This window comes from Hippocampus zosterae, chromosome 10 (assembly GCF_025434085.1).
Source record: "Hippocampus zosterae strain Florida chromosome 10, ASM2543408v3, whole genome shotgun sequence".
Classification (NCBI taxonomy): Eukaryota; Metazoa; Chordata; class Actinopteri; order Syngnathiformes; family Syngnathidae; genus Hippocampus; species Hippocampus zosterae.
The window spans coordinates 5,718,668-5,733,538 of record NC_067460.1 but is presented as its reverse complement, the minus strand read 5'-3'; the positions used below and the strand labels follow the sequence as shown (position 1 = coordinate 5,733,538).

Sequence of the window (14,871 nt, the reverse complement as noted above, 5' to 3'; positions counted from 1 at the left end):
ATATGATTAAAACACACTTTCAGTCATGAAAATGAAGATTCTATTGCGTCAGGCTATTATTTCTTGAAACAAAATTTGCCAAAATAACCAATATATATATACATATATATATCGAATCATATCAACAACGAAACGAGTTCGGCCCCGTTTGTCTAAACGTTTTAAAACTCACTATATTGAGCCTGTATTTACTTGAACTTATTACCGTATGGCTGTCTCATCCACCCCCACTGCTACACTCAGAAACTGCTGTAACGAAATGGTTTGAGATGGTTTTAATTGGCTTGATCGTCATGTGGGAGGAGCTGCACACTGTGTGCCGTACACGAGTGACAAGTATGTCCCGTGCGCGTGCATTTCATAATAATACCAGATAATAATGATAATGACCAGAAAATAGTGATGAACGATTGAGATTAATTTGGCCACGATCAAAAATTGGGACGTGAGAATTATTTTGATAATCGACAAGTCAGTGATTGTTTTTCTGATCAGATCTGTCTGTAAATTGTAGTTTATTGCATCAGTAAGCAGCTGCTCCTATCTAAAGATTATTAGCTTGCACCTTGAAGTGTTTAAAGCAGGGGTCCCCAAACTACGGCCCGTGGGCACATTTGACCCGGCCCTCTAACCCTCCTGTTGTCCTCAGGTCAAAATGACCCGTCACTGTGTTAAAAACGCCCCCAAAACCCCCTAAATGATCTTTTTTTTTAACTTGAAATTTTATGACTTTTCCTAGATTGTCCCCAACTGCAGAAAAAATTGAAATGTTTTTATTCACATTTCCATGGAAGCTGTACAAAAAAAAGTACAAAGGTGGTCTTCGGGGCAAAATGACCCATGACGCAAATAGGGTTGAAATCAAGGTCACAGTTATTTACACACCATAGAATGTTTCAGTGTTTTAGTTGTGTCTCAGATCAATTAGTAGAACATGTGAACAAGACGGTAGCAGACATAAACAAGACAAGATAGGTGACGTTCTCGTAGATGGCAGAACTCTTTTTTTGTGGATTTCAAGGGGATATAAAGAGAGAGTTGTTTAGTTATTATTTTTTTCCTGTTTTTTCTGTGAAGAACTCAGAGAGGGTTATTTAGTTATTATTTATTTCATTATAGTGTTATTATTTGTTTCCTGACTTTTTTCTGTAAAGAACCTGGAAAAGGTTATTTGGTTATGTGTGGCTTTCTGGGAAACAATACATTTTTTAAGCTCCCCTACGATCGTTGATGTTACAAACTGACACCGGCCCCCCATCAGAGAAGGGAAAAGTTATGTGGCCCTCACAGGAAAAAGTTTAGGCAACCCTGGTTTAAAGGGATACTCATGGCGGTTTTGCAGGGGTCAAGGAGTGGCAAATGCCACCCTTACCATCTTCTCATTCTCCAATTGAATTGTCTTGCACTTCAGGCATCTCGCAATCTTATGGATTGGTATGTTCTCCCGCAACTTCAATAGGACAGTCCAAAGTTGTTTGTAAATCAGTACAGCCGCCCACGACTGTTGCTATTCTGACCCAAAGTAGGCCCCACGTGCGGCAGCATTTAAATAAATAAAGTGTCTGGAGTTACTGATCCGTGTTAAGTTCAGCGTGGGAGGCTCCTATTTCTTCTATATTTGCCTCAATGTGTCTTAGTACTGCATACTGTATTCTTTCTTGCTCTTTTGGCATATTGCCAACTCTATGAGAACACCTGTGGTACTTCTTCCAAGAGCAATTTCCCCTCCTCGTAAGTCTGACACTTTCTCTCAACTCCCCACTTTCTTTGGCTTTCTCTCGGACCAAACGTTCATCAATAATTCAGAAATGAACTAGGCAAGCAGGTGGCATTCTGGTGATAAGCCAACATTTCCTGCTGGCCAAAACACAAATGCAGGCCAGGCTGCACATGCTATTGTGTTGAGTACTGCTTGACAGGTTAATAACAACAAGTACTTGGCAACAGTGAAAGAGTTTGCATTGCATTAGTGGAGCGACCCAGTTTTCTGAGGGGACGATTTTTGAGGGGAGAAAAATGGAATATTCTTTGGTGGCCAAGATCCCAACCCTTTTGAGAAGGCTTTCCAGTTAATGAAGACAAACGTGAAGGCAGAAGGGCACACCAACAAGCAGCCACTTAAGTCATGATGGTCTGGGAAAAGCATCTCCAAGCAATGAAACTCAAAATGTGTTAATGGCCATAAACTCCAGGATTGATGCGGTCATTGAGTGAAAAATAGTTTGTTGTATTTACAATGGTTCCAAATGTCCAAATACTTTTGACCTCCTAAAAATCCATCCATCTATTTTCTGACATGATATTTCTGATCCGTTTATTCTCACAAGGGTCGCGGGGCATGCTGGAGCCTATCCCAGCCGTCTTCGGGCAGTAGGCGGGGACACCCTGAACCGGTTGCCGGCCAATCGCAAGGCACACAGAGACGAGCAACCATCCGCGCTCACACTCACACCTAGAGACAATTTCTTTGAGTGTTCAATCATTCTGTCATGCATGTTTTTTGGATTGTGGGAGGAAACCGGAATACCCGGAGAAAACCCACACAGGCACGGGGAGAACATGCAAACTCCACACAAGAAGACCAGAGCCGGAATGGAACCCTGCACCTGTGCACTGTGAGGTTGACGCACTAACCAGTCAACCAGCGGGCCGCCCCTCCTAAGACCACCAAACATTTTGAAACTGAGAGCTACTCCTTGGGTACCGATGAATGCAAAAGACGACCAGTTTAAAGGACGATAATCTTTTATGTGAAGACACCGATCACGTAAAGGATTCCTCACAATAATTAGGAAACAGATAAATATCCTTTGCAACACCATTTCTGTAAATCTCTGCCAGTGTTGACATTTTCAAAATGATGACATCTACAACATTCCTCGAAAATCACAATATCCCATCACCGGTGAGCTATTTTAGAAGAGACTCACGGGCATGTTCGTGTGGTCCTTAAGAGGCTACTCGATGCTCGCGGGCTTCACGGTGGTAACCCCTGACATATGTAACTTGACAGGTGTAGCCTCACATGAAAAAAGAGCATACGTGAAAAGAGCTGCTTGCATTGTTTTTTTTGTTTTTTTTTGCACAATACATGATGTTGTACATAGAACAGATAACAGAACAGTCAAGGAAAAAATGTATAGACCAGTAAAGGAATATCGTGTCACTAATAGACAGCAAAGAAAACATGGAATGCCTCGAAGCACTGTTTTCAGCAACCCAACGCCATAGCCGATGACGTGAGTGCACGGTTTTGGTAATTTAGCATGCAAACCATGGAAAAAGGGGATATACATTTCAGGACATAAATAAAACCCTTATGAACTAGTTTTGTTGTCTTCATTATATTCGGCCAAACAATTTACTGTTATCTGTACAAGGCATTTAAGATGAGCAGGAAAATAAAGAAGCAAGGGTAGTCAAATAATTTCTTGACTAGGCGCCGTCATTCCGTGACCGCCCAACTTTTATTTTGACTTTTATCAAAACCTCCACATTCAAGCAAATGTAGGGTGGGAGGGGGGCATTACTGAGAGTGGACATCAGGACAAGTCAGACAACACTGGATTTCACTCTTGGAGGAGAGTAGCCAAGGAAACCGCAACATACAGACAGTCTTTGTATACTTTGGAATTCTCATTCATTCGTTGTTTAGTTTGCTGTGCTAGTTTGGTAATTTCCATAATTACCCTTGTATTTGTGTTTAGGTTGATGACTTAAAACGGTGTCAGGGCCTATTGCATGGCTGATTTCCACGAACCCCGATACTATTCAAGCTACAGTTGTGAGGCTGCTTGAAATTTTCATTTTTGTTCGTCATTTGTAGACTCCGTCCGTGTTGCTGTTCATCAGTAAATTGTTCAGATATCAATCAAGGATGAAATGCAGTTTAACCCTTTCAGGGACAGCTGATCATGTTATCAGGTTACAGTTTGCATGAAAGGATTCAAATGTGAATTTAAAAAAAATACTCGTAAAAAAAAATAAATGTCGGAATTTTCTGTATGGGATAGCATGTTCTCTCTGCTTCTCTTTGCGTTCCTTCAACAACAGTCCTGGAGGGAGTCATCGGGACATTCTGGCGAATTCCTGCTGGGCGGGGGTTCGATATAAACTGCGCAAGGACACTACTCCAACCTGCGCATTTGTTTCCTCCAGCCTGCGCATCCGTTTTGAAATCAGTAAATATCATACAACTGCGACACAGGAATCCAACAAGTCTCTTATCGCACAACTGTACTAGTAACATACTGGCAAGCTATTATAATATACACAGTAGATATAGCACTGACTGCACCACCTTTGTTACCAAGGGTTTCACCAAGTTGCAATAGTTTAATACCAAATGTAGTGATAATTTAAGACACCACTAGAAACAACAGCACTCGATTGTTCTCCGCCCGCTGTACAAAATAACACATTAAAGGGGCATGCATGACACAGTCACAAATCTGACATGTAACAAGCAACAAAGCATGATGCGAAAGTCTCTGATGACTGTTGACGTGAGGCCATTGTAACATTAGCACATTCGTAGTTTGCTGGGAAGCGCACTGGAAGTGTCATGAATAGGTTTCCAAAAAAGAGCACAAACAGGAAGTGTGGTTTTAGCTGCCTTCATTTTGCGGCCTTCAGAGCATTTGATAAATATGCTTTGTTCGGTGTAAAACGTCCCATGTTATGTACACTTGCCTATTAGTTCCTTTTGCCTATTTGAACCAGTTATGTTCCCATACTACAAATAAACTCTCATTTTTAATTTTGATTTTTGATCAAGTACAATATGTCCATCGTTGGAGGAATGGTAGGCTATTTTAAGATTGAAACATTGATAAGGGTAAAAGTGGATCTGCATTAAGCCATTGTGAACTAAAGTGGGCCTGTCTGTGCCCTGAAACTCCAGGGTTGAAAAAGAGTCCCGCTCCGACCCTGCCCAGCAGTGATGTGAAGTTAGGTGGGCGCTCTAATTTAATTGCCTGTAGGTTTTAAGAGACTGTATATAACAAGTAACTTAATACAACATAGAAAAGCCACTGATTGCTCAGTACAACAGAAGTTAAGAAAAAAAACACTTAAATCACAAAGTTTTATTTATTTCAGCAATACGAATAGTCACAGGTGCCTTTATAGCAGGGGGGGGGTGTAAACTCATTAACGCCGTTAAGACAATGAAACCGAATAAATGTTTCATCATCACATTGCATTATTAGTTGAACACACACACACACACAAAAAATGATGGCTCACTAGTTTTGAAATCAGTCAAGTATTTGTTCAATTATTGCTCAAGCGAGTGTAAACAGGGTAACAGAATTATTGCAAAATGTCACCGTTTTTTATTGAATATGGCAATTTGAGATATTGGTACATATTTCAGCAAGGATCATGGAAGTTGACACAGATGATTTGCTTTCGCGGGCCACATAAAATTATGTGGCGGGACGTATCTGGCCTCCGGGTCTTGACTTTGACACCTGTGCTTTAAATGGTGAGCAGCTTTAGTTTGAGTTTAGTTTTTTTTTACTACAACAGTAACTTCTCCTTCTACTTGTATTACAATTTAATAAGTTCATGTTACTTACAACTGGCGAAAGTTGACCACGGAACAATACAATATTTTTATTGTGGGAATTGTTTTAAAATTGTGTTCCACTTTGGAAGTTTCAATGCCGTTTTACTGCCCAAGATATCTTCATCTTCCGAGCTGCTTGATCCTCACTAGGGTCGCGGGGGGTGCTGGAGCCTATCCCAGCTTTCTTCAGGCACTAGGCGGGGGATACCCTGAATCGGTTGCCAGCCAATCGCAGGGCACACAGAAACGAACAACCATTCGCACTCACACTCACACCAAGGGACAATTTAGAGTGCTCAATCAGCCTGCCACGCATCTTTTTGGAATGTGGGAGGAAACCGGAGCACCCGGAGAAAACCCACGCAGGCCCGGGGAGAACATGCAAACTCCACACAGGGAGCCCGGAGCTGGAATCGAACCCGGTACCTCTGCACTGTGAAGCCGACGTGCTAACCACTGGACTACCGGGCCGCCTATGCCCAAGATATATACAAGATAAATAATATAATAGTAATGACAAAAATAAAACTAAAAATACCACGTGGGGTTGAAATGATAGTCTCTGAGCTGTGCGGGTTTTGGCTCTGACAAGTGTCTATATATACTCTGAAATGCAAGCAGATAGGACATTGCTGAGGTCACTCTGACGCCTCTCTTTGCTTGCCTTCAGTCATCAGCTGCAAACTGCTTTACATTAATCTTGGCTTTGCTACTTGACAACTTGATCTCAAGAGCCACAGGTGGACCCAATCTAGCTATTCCTGCAACAGGTTCAACATTAATGCAGCATATGTATTTAGCCCCACTCAAGTCTAGAATGTTCTTTGTTATGAATGCAAGTAAATCAAACTGAATACAAACTCAAGTGCCAAAAGCTTGGAAAAGGGCAAAGCTTTGATCGAGCGCACATTAGATTAATGCCTGTTGCACACATTACAAGGATACCATCCATCTATCCATCCATCCATCCTGCAGTCACAGGGCTGATACTATGAAGACACGACCACATGAGTGAGCGAATTGGCATAGTTGCACTACTCCATTCAATTAGACTTCTCTCTATGGCCTCTGTTTTCATGCCCAGAAGCTGTCAAACTCTAAGTAGAAGCAGGCTCAACGACTTTTGATGTTTGTGCAGACGCATGCAGCTTGGTGCATTAAAAATGGGGAATTTGCGCCGTTGTAGGTGTGAACACAGCTGACTCCATTTGCCACCAATCGAAGCGGCTTCTCTCATGCCTTTTACTCGGGTATGTGTGAGGTGCAGTCCTTGACATGGTGGAAGCAGAAAGTGTTTTGCTGCAGCCCATGCCTGAGGTCGAAGCATGCAAAGAAAGGAACTGCAAGGTGATGAGTCAGAGGCAGAGAAGGACTACAAAGGCAGGGTAAATTTCTCAAAGCAGATTTATCAAAATGCTGTTCAGCCAGCAAAATGTAGGCAGCCAATAGGGCACTTCCAGTTGACACACTTATTTTGAAAATCAAATTCCTTCTGGGGCACCACGTAATGGACTAATGCTAACTTACTATTCACACACACCGCTAAACAAACTCACAAAACTCGACATTTGCAATACTGTACTCAGACTTGACTAGGTCACATGGTCTCCTTTTTGAGCCGCACGTGCCACTGTGCAACTTCTCAAACAACATTATGTCAAAATTAATAGATGTTTAACACATTTAAATGATAAAGATGAACACGTTTCTTAAACTTTAAATCACAGTACATGTAATACCATGGAAAGTTTTACAGGGTGGCAATGGCTGGCAGCTGCCACCTTTAGCCAATGTTTTGCAACTCCAGGAATGAATGAATCTTTCAATCGATTTATAAAATGTGAAAAGTTTTGGTCTTTTTGACCAAAATGTGCATGGACTTTTCCCAGGTCACATTTCACATGGAAATGTACTCTAAAGCTTCCACCTCATGTCACACCCCCACACCCCACCCACCCACCCAACATGTCCAATTTAAACAATGAAAGGTCTGTAAAACACTGAACGAATAAAAATACAAATCATTGACTCATTCGCTTGATCAAAAGCTTGTGAATTGTGGCTGTCAATGCCCAAATGTACAAAAAATAATTAATGCGTGAAATCGAGGTGCTTCTGAGTGAGGGCCCTTGGAGCATTACAGAGCAGCTATGATTTAGTGAAAAAATTGTTTGTTGTTTGTATGTACGTATGTATAAATAAATAAATGCGGGGGAAATTGGATGGAAACGCATTGCTATAGCACTGGACAATTTGGGTGTCGGATTGAGAAAGCAAAACATAAAATACATTGCTTGGGTACAAAGGTGGGAGAAAAAGAGTAAAAAATAACTAAATAGCCAAAGCATATCTGTCCCACTGGAGAGCAATGCCATTGCGATTAGCAATGTGACCAGCTATGGGAAAGTTATGTCAGAGGTAAATGTATTCATAAATTGGATAGGAGACGTGGATTAGCTTAACATTTTTTTTACTATTCTTGCAAGAAGGAACAACAACCATATGAGGCAAATAAAGCATACATAGCAATTGGTCAAAAAGAATTTTCTTGAGCTTCTGTTTTATACAAACTAAAGTTGGGAATTCACGCCCTGATATCTTCACTGAACATAACATGTGATGCTATGTCTGACTTTTTTCTTCTCACATTCTAGGAAGATTTTCCCGTCTCACTTTGTCAACCTATGACTTAAACAAACAGGTATGCCCCAATCACAAACCAAGTCAAACGGTCATTACCGGTACTCACTTTTAAGCAAGTGTAACAGAAACAGTTAGATACGAATGAAGACAAATTACTGATGGTATTTTTCAATCACCAGACTGTAGAACATTTTTGCACATTTACATACAAATGTCATTTGACAGCAAGGTGAAGATACGCTGCCTTCAGAAGTGAAAATACAATGGATGCTTTTGCTTACTTTATGAGGGCTAGCAAGCACTTTCTATTTCTGTATTTCTTTTTTTTAAAATTTGAGATACAAAAAGCAAAAGAAAATGAATCGGAGAGAGGTCTGACAAGCAGGCTATTGGAGTGACAAATTTCTGCGCCGGCAACACTGACTCCCAAATGATTGTACTTTAAATTCCTGCTACAATCATCAGACGGTGATCAAGAGTAAAGGCTGGGATGATGAGCGTGAATTAGATTACGATGGCTCGCTTGAGTGGCAGTCTTCTTAATGCCTCCTTTGATCGCATGTTCATCATATTTAATTTCGGGTTTATGCACATCTTTAAATGACCAAATGAAGTTTGATTCAACAGACACACAGCACTCACTCACTTAAAATATTTACTCTTTTAAGTGCAACTTAAATTAGGGTAACAGGAGGCACTGCTGAAGACGTTAAACTGCGTTACCGTTGTGATTAATTTTAGTCTATTTCACTTAAAAATATGAACGGAAAACTGCATTTTGTTGTGAAGATACAGTAGATATAAGTGAGAACGCATTTATTTCAATCATGCTCATTTCATGGACTGGTCACAATATCATCTTTTTTTTAAACGTTTAACAGGCACATTTGATTCTTCCATCTACATACAGAATATAAATCTGAACTCTTTATGTTGGTGAAGCATCTCTGTATTTCCTCGCAAAGTTACAGTACATTCGCCGCACACGGCAAAGTGCGAATCAGTTGAAGTGGAGAAGGGCCAGAGGATTTCGGTTTCCAATCAAATGCTCTTTTTTGCTAATCCAAAATTTAAAAAGTGGAACGTGGTCAAAAGAAGATTAAGGTTAAATACATTTTAAAAAGGTTGGTTTCTTTCATGCATGCAAATATATCGCATGACGTCACATTATGAGCGTATGTATCCAAATATCCAATCCCAGTGCACTCTGACAACAAGTGTTCATGTTTAAAAATCACGTGTGTGACACGGTTACCTGCCGTAGCAGTTCCCATAGACTGTGAAGGCTGCTGGGCTACTTTGCTTTGCTTTTTCTGACCCACAATGTCCACGCACTCACAGGCTCCGTGACCCTGATCCCCACCTGAGGAAACGTAAGGACATGTTGGATGTCGTTCCACAAAATGCAGCAAGGCTGTGAAACAGCAACAATTCCAAAGTTTACACCAGATTGTTTCCTCCAAGTTAACAAAACGCACTCAAATATAAATTGTATTGCCATAGCACACATGAAGTTAGAAATAAACCACATGACACAGAACGAGGAGGAAAATTCATAAAAAAAAAGAAAAAAAATTAAAAAAGGTTTTTGCTAGCTTGGTGATCAATAATATTGTGGCCCTGAAAAATGAACAGCCAAATCAAGATTGACCCATCATTTTGAATCCCGGCCCTAAGTTTAAGAAACCTTCATTTAGACCAGGGGTGTCAAACTCAATTTTTCGTCGCGAGCCACTTCGGACTTACGGCTTCCCTCGGAGGGCCGGTGCAAAATCTCAACGTCATTTATTACGCATGACAATTTGACATTTCGGTACAGATTTCAGCAGGAATCATGATAGTTGACACACATAATTTGCGCCAGTGGGCCACATACGATGACGTAGGGGGGCCGGATCTTGAATTTGACACTTGGGATTTAGACGATTGCGAAGACCCACTTTTTCCATCGTTGTGTCTCTTACATCAGGCTCACATTGGCTCAGCACCAAATGAATGTCTATTTGACGACAGACAATGTACTTACACCAAGCTCATATAATCAAATCAGGGGCAAAAATGCAATTATGGAGCTCGGGTTAAGATAACGGATCGGTCCCCATCTGGGAAAAAGTTGCTAAACATGAAATCAAGGCTTGTACTCTGCCAAGAGAACGAGAAATCATGTACGTTCACTCTTCAGGGTATGAGCTGCTACTTAGCGGTCTCTTGTCAGACTAGAAAAAACAAAAAACAAAGGAACTTTTTGAAGAGAATCCCTCATCATCAATCATTAGTGTCCTTCGTTAGAAAGACATAACGAGGAGCTGAGGAAAGCGGCCAGCCAAAAGAATAACTATGAAATATGAGAGCAGTTAAGTTACTGTATGAGGTCCTCACCTTTGTTCTGAGCGGTCCGACCAATGGACAGATAGTACAGGGCTGCTGCTTGGGAGGCTGTGGCCCCAGAGTGTGAGAGGATAGCATGAGCACAGCCATCCAGAATGTCACAGATCAAGTTACAGAGCCGGTAAATATAGCAGACACCTATGACCTCCGCGGGGCACTCAACACTCAGAAGCATTCAAATTTGCTTTGAAAGAACCAGCTTTACGCCTTGTTTAAGTTGAGCTAGTCAAACAAACAAAGGTGCCCGCTTTGCTAAAGTCAGCAGTTCGCAGAAGACAAACATTCAAAAGAAAAAGTCAGCTCACGGGGCAAGTCATCTATGGTTTGCGCCGGTAAATAATGCCATGGTGCTGCAAATAGAGCTACTGCATTTGCACCGGACTCAGACATCACACGGCTAAGTAAAATGCGATAACGCAGACAGTAGAGTGGACCCTCCAAAGTAGAGCACAGACTGGTCAGTTACGCTGGTTGACTTCCAAGTCATTCGAAATCAAAGCAAGTGCTGCCATATGAAAATAAGTGAAGAAATATACTGTACATAGCAATGATGAGTTCATGACTCATCATTGAGTTGACTCAGTTAATGACTGAGTTAATGCATCTCTCTCGCTCTCTGAAGTGACTATAGAAAGGTAGCGTGCCCATCATCATGAACCCCTTTCATGCACCCTGTAAACATGACAAGCTGTCCGCTGTAGTAAGTGCTGTCCCTGAAAGGGTTATTAATCTGACCTAAAAAGCTTTACAATTCAATTGAAAATATATATATTTTTTTTCCAGAAGGGAAGTAAAAAGAAAGAACCGAGATGAAGTGGCTACACACTTGTGTACACCCTGGGGGTGTAGCCAATTTCAGAATTAACCATTCATATTCAAACACGTTAAATGGGAGTCAGCACACACCTGCCACAATTTTAAAATATGTCTATTTACCCAGAGATGAAGTTCAAATGTTGTAGTTGGCTTTCCTAACATATTTTCGCTTTCCAGCAAAAGCATGAATGTTTTATGCTAAGAATTACTGGTGTTTGGAACTGTTCTGAAATGTCTCCACCTTGGCTGGGGCCCCAATTCCAACTAAAGAAAAAAAAGCACCAAAGAATGATGCTGTCTTTACAATGGTTCATTGTAGATCTGGTGTTCTTTTGCTGAGGAGCCTCTTGGCAATCTCCCTGACCAGTTTCCTTCTCGTTGGCACCGCCCTACCCACTCTTGAGGACTTGCACACTGCAAGAATCAAGACAAGGGCACGGAAAATCCTCCTGGATCCCCCGCACCCTGCCCACCACCTTTTTCAGCCACTCCCCTCAGGCAGACGCTACAGATCCATGCGCACCAAATCCAGCAGACACTTAAACAGCTTCTTCCCTCTAGCCATTAACTCCTTAAACAGTCACTGACATAGTCACTCTTCTTGCACCACAAAATGGTACTACAAAACTACTGGTTACTCTAAAATGGTTCAATGATTTTGTTGTTTACGATGATACTAGTGCAGCGTGTTATACCGGAGACAAATTCCTTGTGTGTTCTACATACTTGGCCAATAAAGATGATTCTGATTCTGATTCTGATTCTTTTCATCACTTTTGTAGACATTCTTGTAACGAATACAGTACCTTTGGATGCTGTGCTTGTGCTTTAAGATGTGACTTCCAAAAAAAAAAAATCGGAACCTCTGAACTTCATTTGGGGTTGATCAGAGCCACTATAAATGGTAACAAGTAGTGCTGGGCGATATGGAAAAAATGTCATCTGTCATGATAAAAGTCAATTTCTATCAATATACTGTGTTTACAGTTATTCTATTAAAAATATACAGCACACTACGACTGCTTTCCTCTTCTCACTTTATTTCAAAGTAACGTTAAATAAACTTGTATCAAATGAGAAATGCATCCAGTGGTGCTGCAGTATAAAACCACCAATGTAAACAGAAGCAATGTACCCTACATATTTTTGCACAAATGTAGATATCAGCTCGATCACCCCTTAATTTACAAAACAACAAGTGTAGTTCTCAAAAAAATGCACAAATAGTAAAATCATGAATCCCCTGCAAAACCCAGTCTCTTTTCTCAATATTGTTTATCTCTGAAAATTTAATACCAGTGTCATTGAACATATTGTGCCATCAGAATGATAAGACTTTGTGTCGTTGTGTATAGATTGTTGAAATCAAATTGTTTAGTCATGTTGTCTATAATGGAATACTCTGGAGCCAAGATGGGCAACTGGCATCCCGTGTGAAAAAGGTCCAGACACTAAGAGGCCTCTCAACGATTTTTTTTTAAATGGGAGGTGGGGGGGTTATAAGAGTAAATACATATGTTTCCTCTACTACAGTGGAGGGGGACTCAGTGGTTGACTGGTTACACATCCGTCTTACAGTGCAGAGGTGCAGGGTTCGATTCAGACTCCAGCCTTCCTGTGTGGAGTTTACATGTTCTCCCCATGTCTGCGCGGGTTTTATCCGGGTACAGTACTCTGGTTTCCTCCCATATTCCCAAAACATGCATGGCAGGTTAATGGAACACTCTAAATCACAGGGGTCAAAGGTCAAGGCCCGGGGGCCAGATCTGGCCCGCCACGTCATTTTATGTGGCCCGCGGGAGCAAATCATGTGTGTCAACGTTCATGATCCTTGTTGAAATGTAGACTGAAATGTCAAATTGTAGTTGGGAATAAATAACGTTGAGATTTTACATCGACCCTCCAAGGGACAAAAAAATAAGTTTGACACCCTTGCTCTAAATTGTCCTCTGGTGTGAGTGTGAGTGCAGGTGGTTGTTTGTCTGTGTGTGCCTACCAATGCCCTGTCTATTGCCGGATGACGGCTGGAATAGGCTCCAGTACACCTACCGACCCTTGTGAAGCCAAGTGGACCAGATAATGGATAGATGGCACTACAATGGATTCCTGCATACTCACGCAGATTTTTCCCCCAGTATTTGTTTTTTATATTTTACATGTACTTTTTTGGGGGGTGAGGGGGGTATTGCGGAGGTGACCTGTTTCTCATGGAAAATGCACATCATAGGTTTCAATTTGCATCAATTATACAATTATTATATTATATTATTATTTTATATTATATTTTCATGATTTGAGGATCTGACCTGTCCCGAGCTAATAGTAGGGATCCACTGTATAGTTTTCTGTTGTAATGTCATCACTCACCATTAGATGACAGAGATCAGTTAGTTGCGCTTGGACCAAGTCTTATCCTGCCTTATAATACAATTTGAGCAGGCCGAACAATACTAGCCAACAATTTTTTTAATTTAATGTAATCAAAATGGGCATTTTTAAACATCTATTTCTACTTTGGAAAACAAAACTAACCTAACTAGTAACTGAACCAGTTTCAAAAAGGTTGTTGAGTGCAACGGTAATGGGAATTACCTCGACAAGTCACCATAATCCCTCGTGACTGATATTGCTTCATTTTTATATAGTGTGTCTTTTAATTACTAAACAAAACCAAAACAACACCAATAATTGCTTAGTAAACGGAAGTCAGGAAAAGAAGGATTTTATAACAGACATTGATGCAAAATACAATTTGATATGATTAATAGATGGAAACACTGAAAGAATAGTCAGTTCTAAGAATATTCTATAGTGACCCACAAAGTCATCATCTCTGATTAAAATTTGCTGTTGACCAGCGTAATGGATTTGGGATGGATTTTGGGATGATATTGTGGACAAACATAGTTCGGGATAAGATTAAAAGTTTGTGTGAGATGATTTTTTTAATGCAAATGAGTTCTTGCGCCTAATGTTGATGTGCCGCACAGCAGTTTTGTGCTAGCATTGAATGGTAATTTTCATGCACAAGAGCCCTCCGCACAGGAAAAAAAAATCCCGGTATGTGTTTTATTTATTTTTTGTTCAAACCCTGTGTTGTTGAAAGGTGACTATTTTGTAAATGCATTGAGCATGACAAATGTCACTGATTTTCTCAGTCGCTTCTGTACATTTGTCAGATCAGAATTGAGATTTGCAAAATAGTCAGTGCATTTCTCAAAACAATTTGCACAAAGAGCAAAACATCATGGTTCACCTGCAAAAGCCATTTTTCTTTAAAAAAAAATCCATAGTACATCTTTCAAAAGTAAACATTCCTGCCATTGAACGCATTAGTGCCATCAGAGCAACAAGTCATGATGTCACTGTGTACAGATTTATCAGTCAAACTGCTTAGTCAATGTCGCAGTGTACTCTGGTCGGGTGTTCATATGCAAAGTGGCGCTTATGAT

The 14,871-nt window shown here is 40.7% G+C and overlaps 1 protein-coding gene across 2 annotated transcripts in view; it reads right to left on the bottom strand.

The window, feature by feature from the left end:
- usp2a (ubiquitin specific peptidase 2a) overlaps positions 1 to 14,871 on the bottom strand; it is a 44,697-nt gene that overhangs the window by 28,043 nt on the left and 1,783 nt on the right. Inside the window, exons 1-2 of one of the 2 annotated variants that reach the window (XM_052078935.1) lie at positions 10,595 to 10,678; positions 9,471 to 9,578 (exon numbers count right to left, since the gene is read on the bottom strand). The gene's annotated coding sequence lies outside the window, so the exon portion shown is untranslated. Of the gene's footprint in view, positions 1 to 9,470; positions 9,579 to 10,594; positions 10,679 to 14,871 lie in introns of those variants that run through there. The other variant, XM_052078934.1, reaches the window with a different exon arrangement.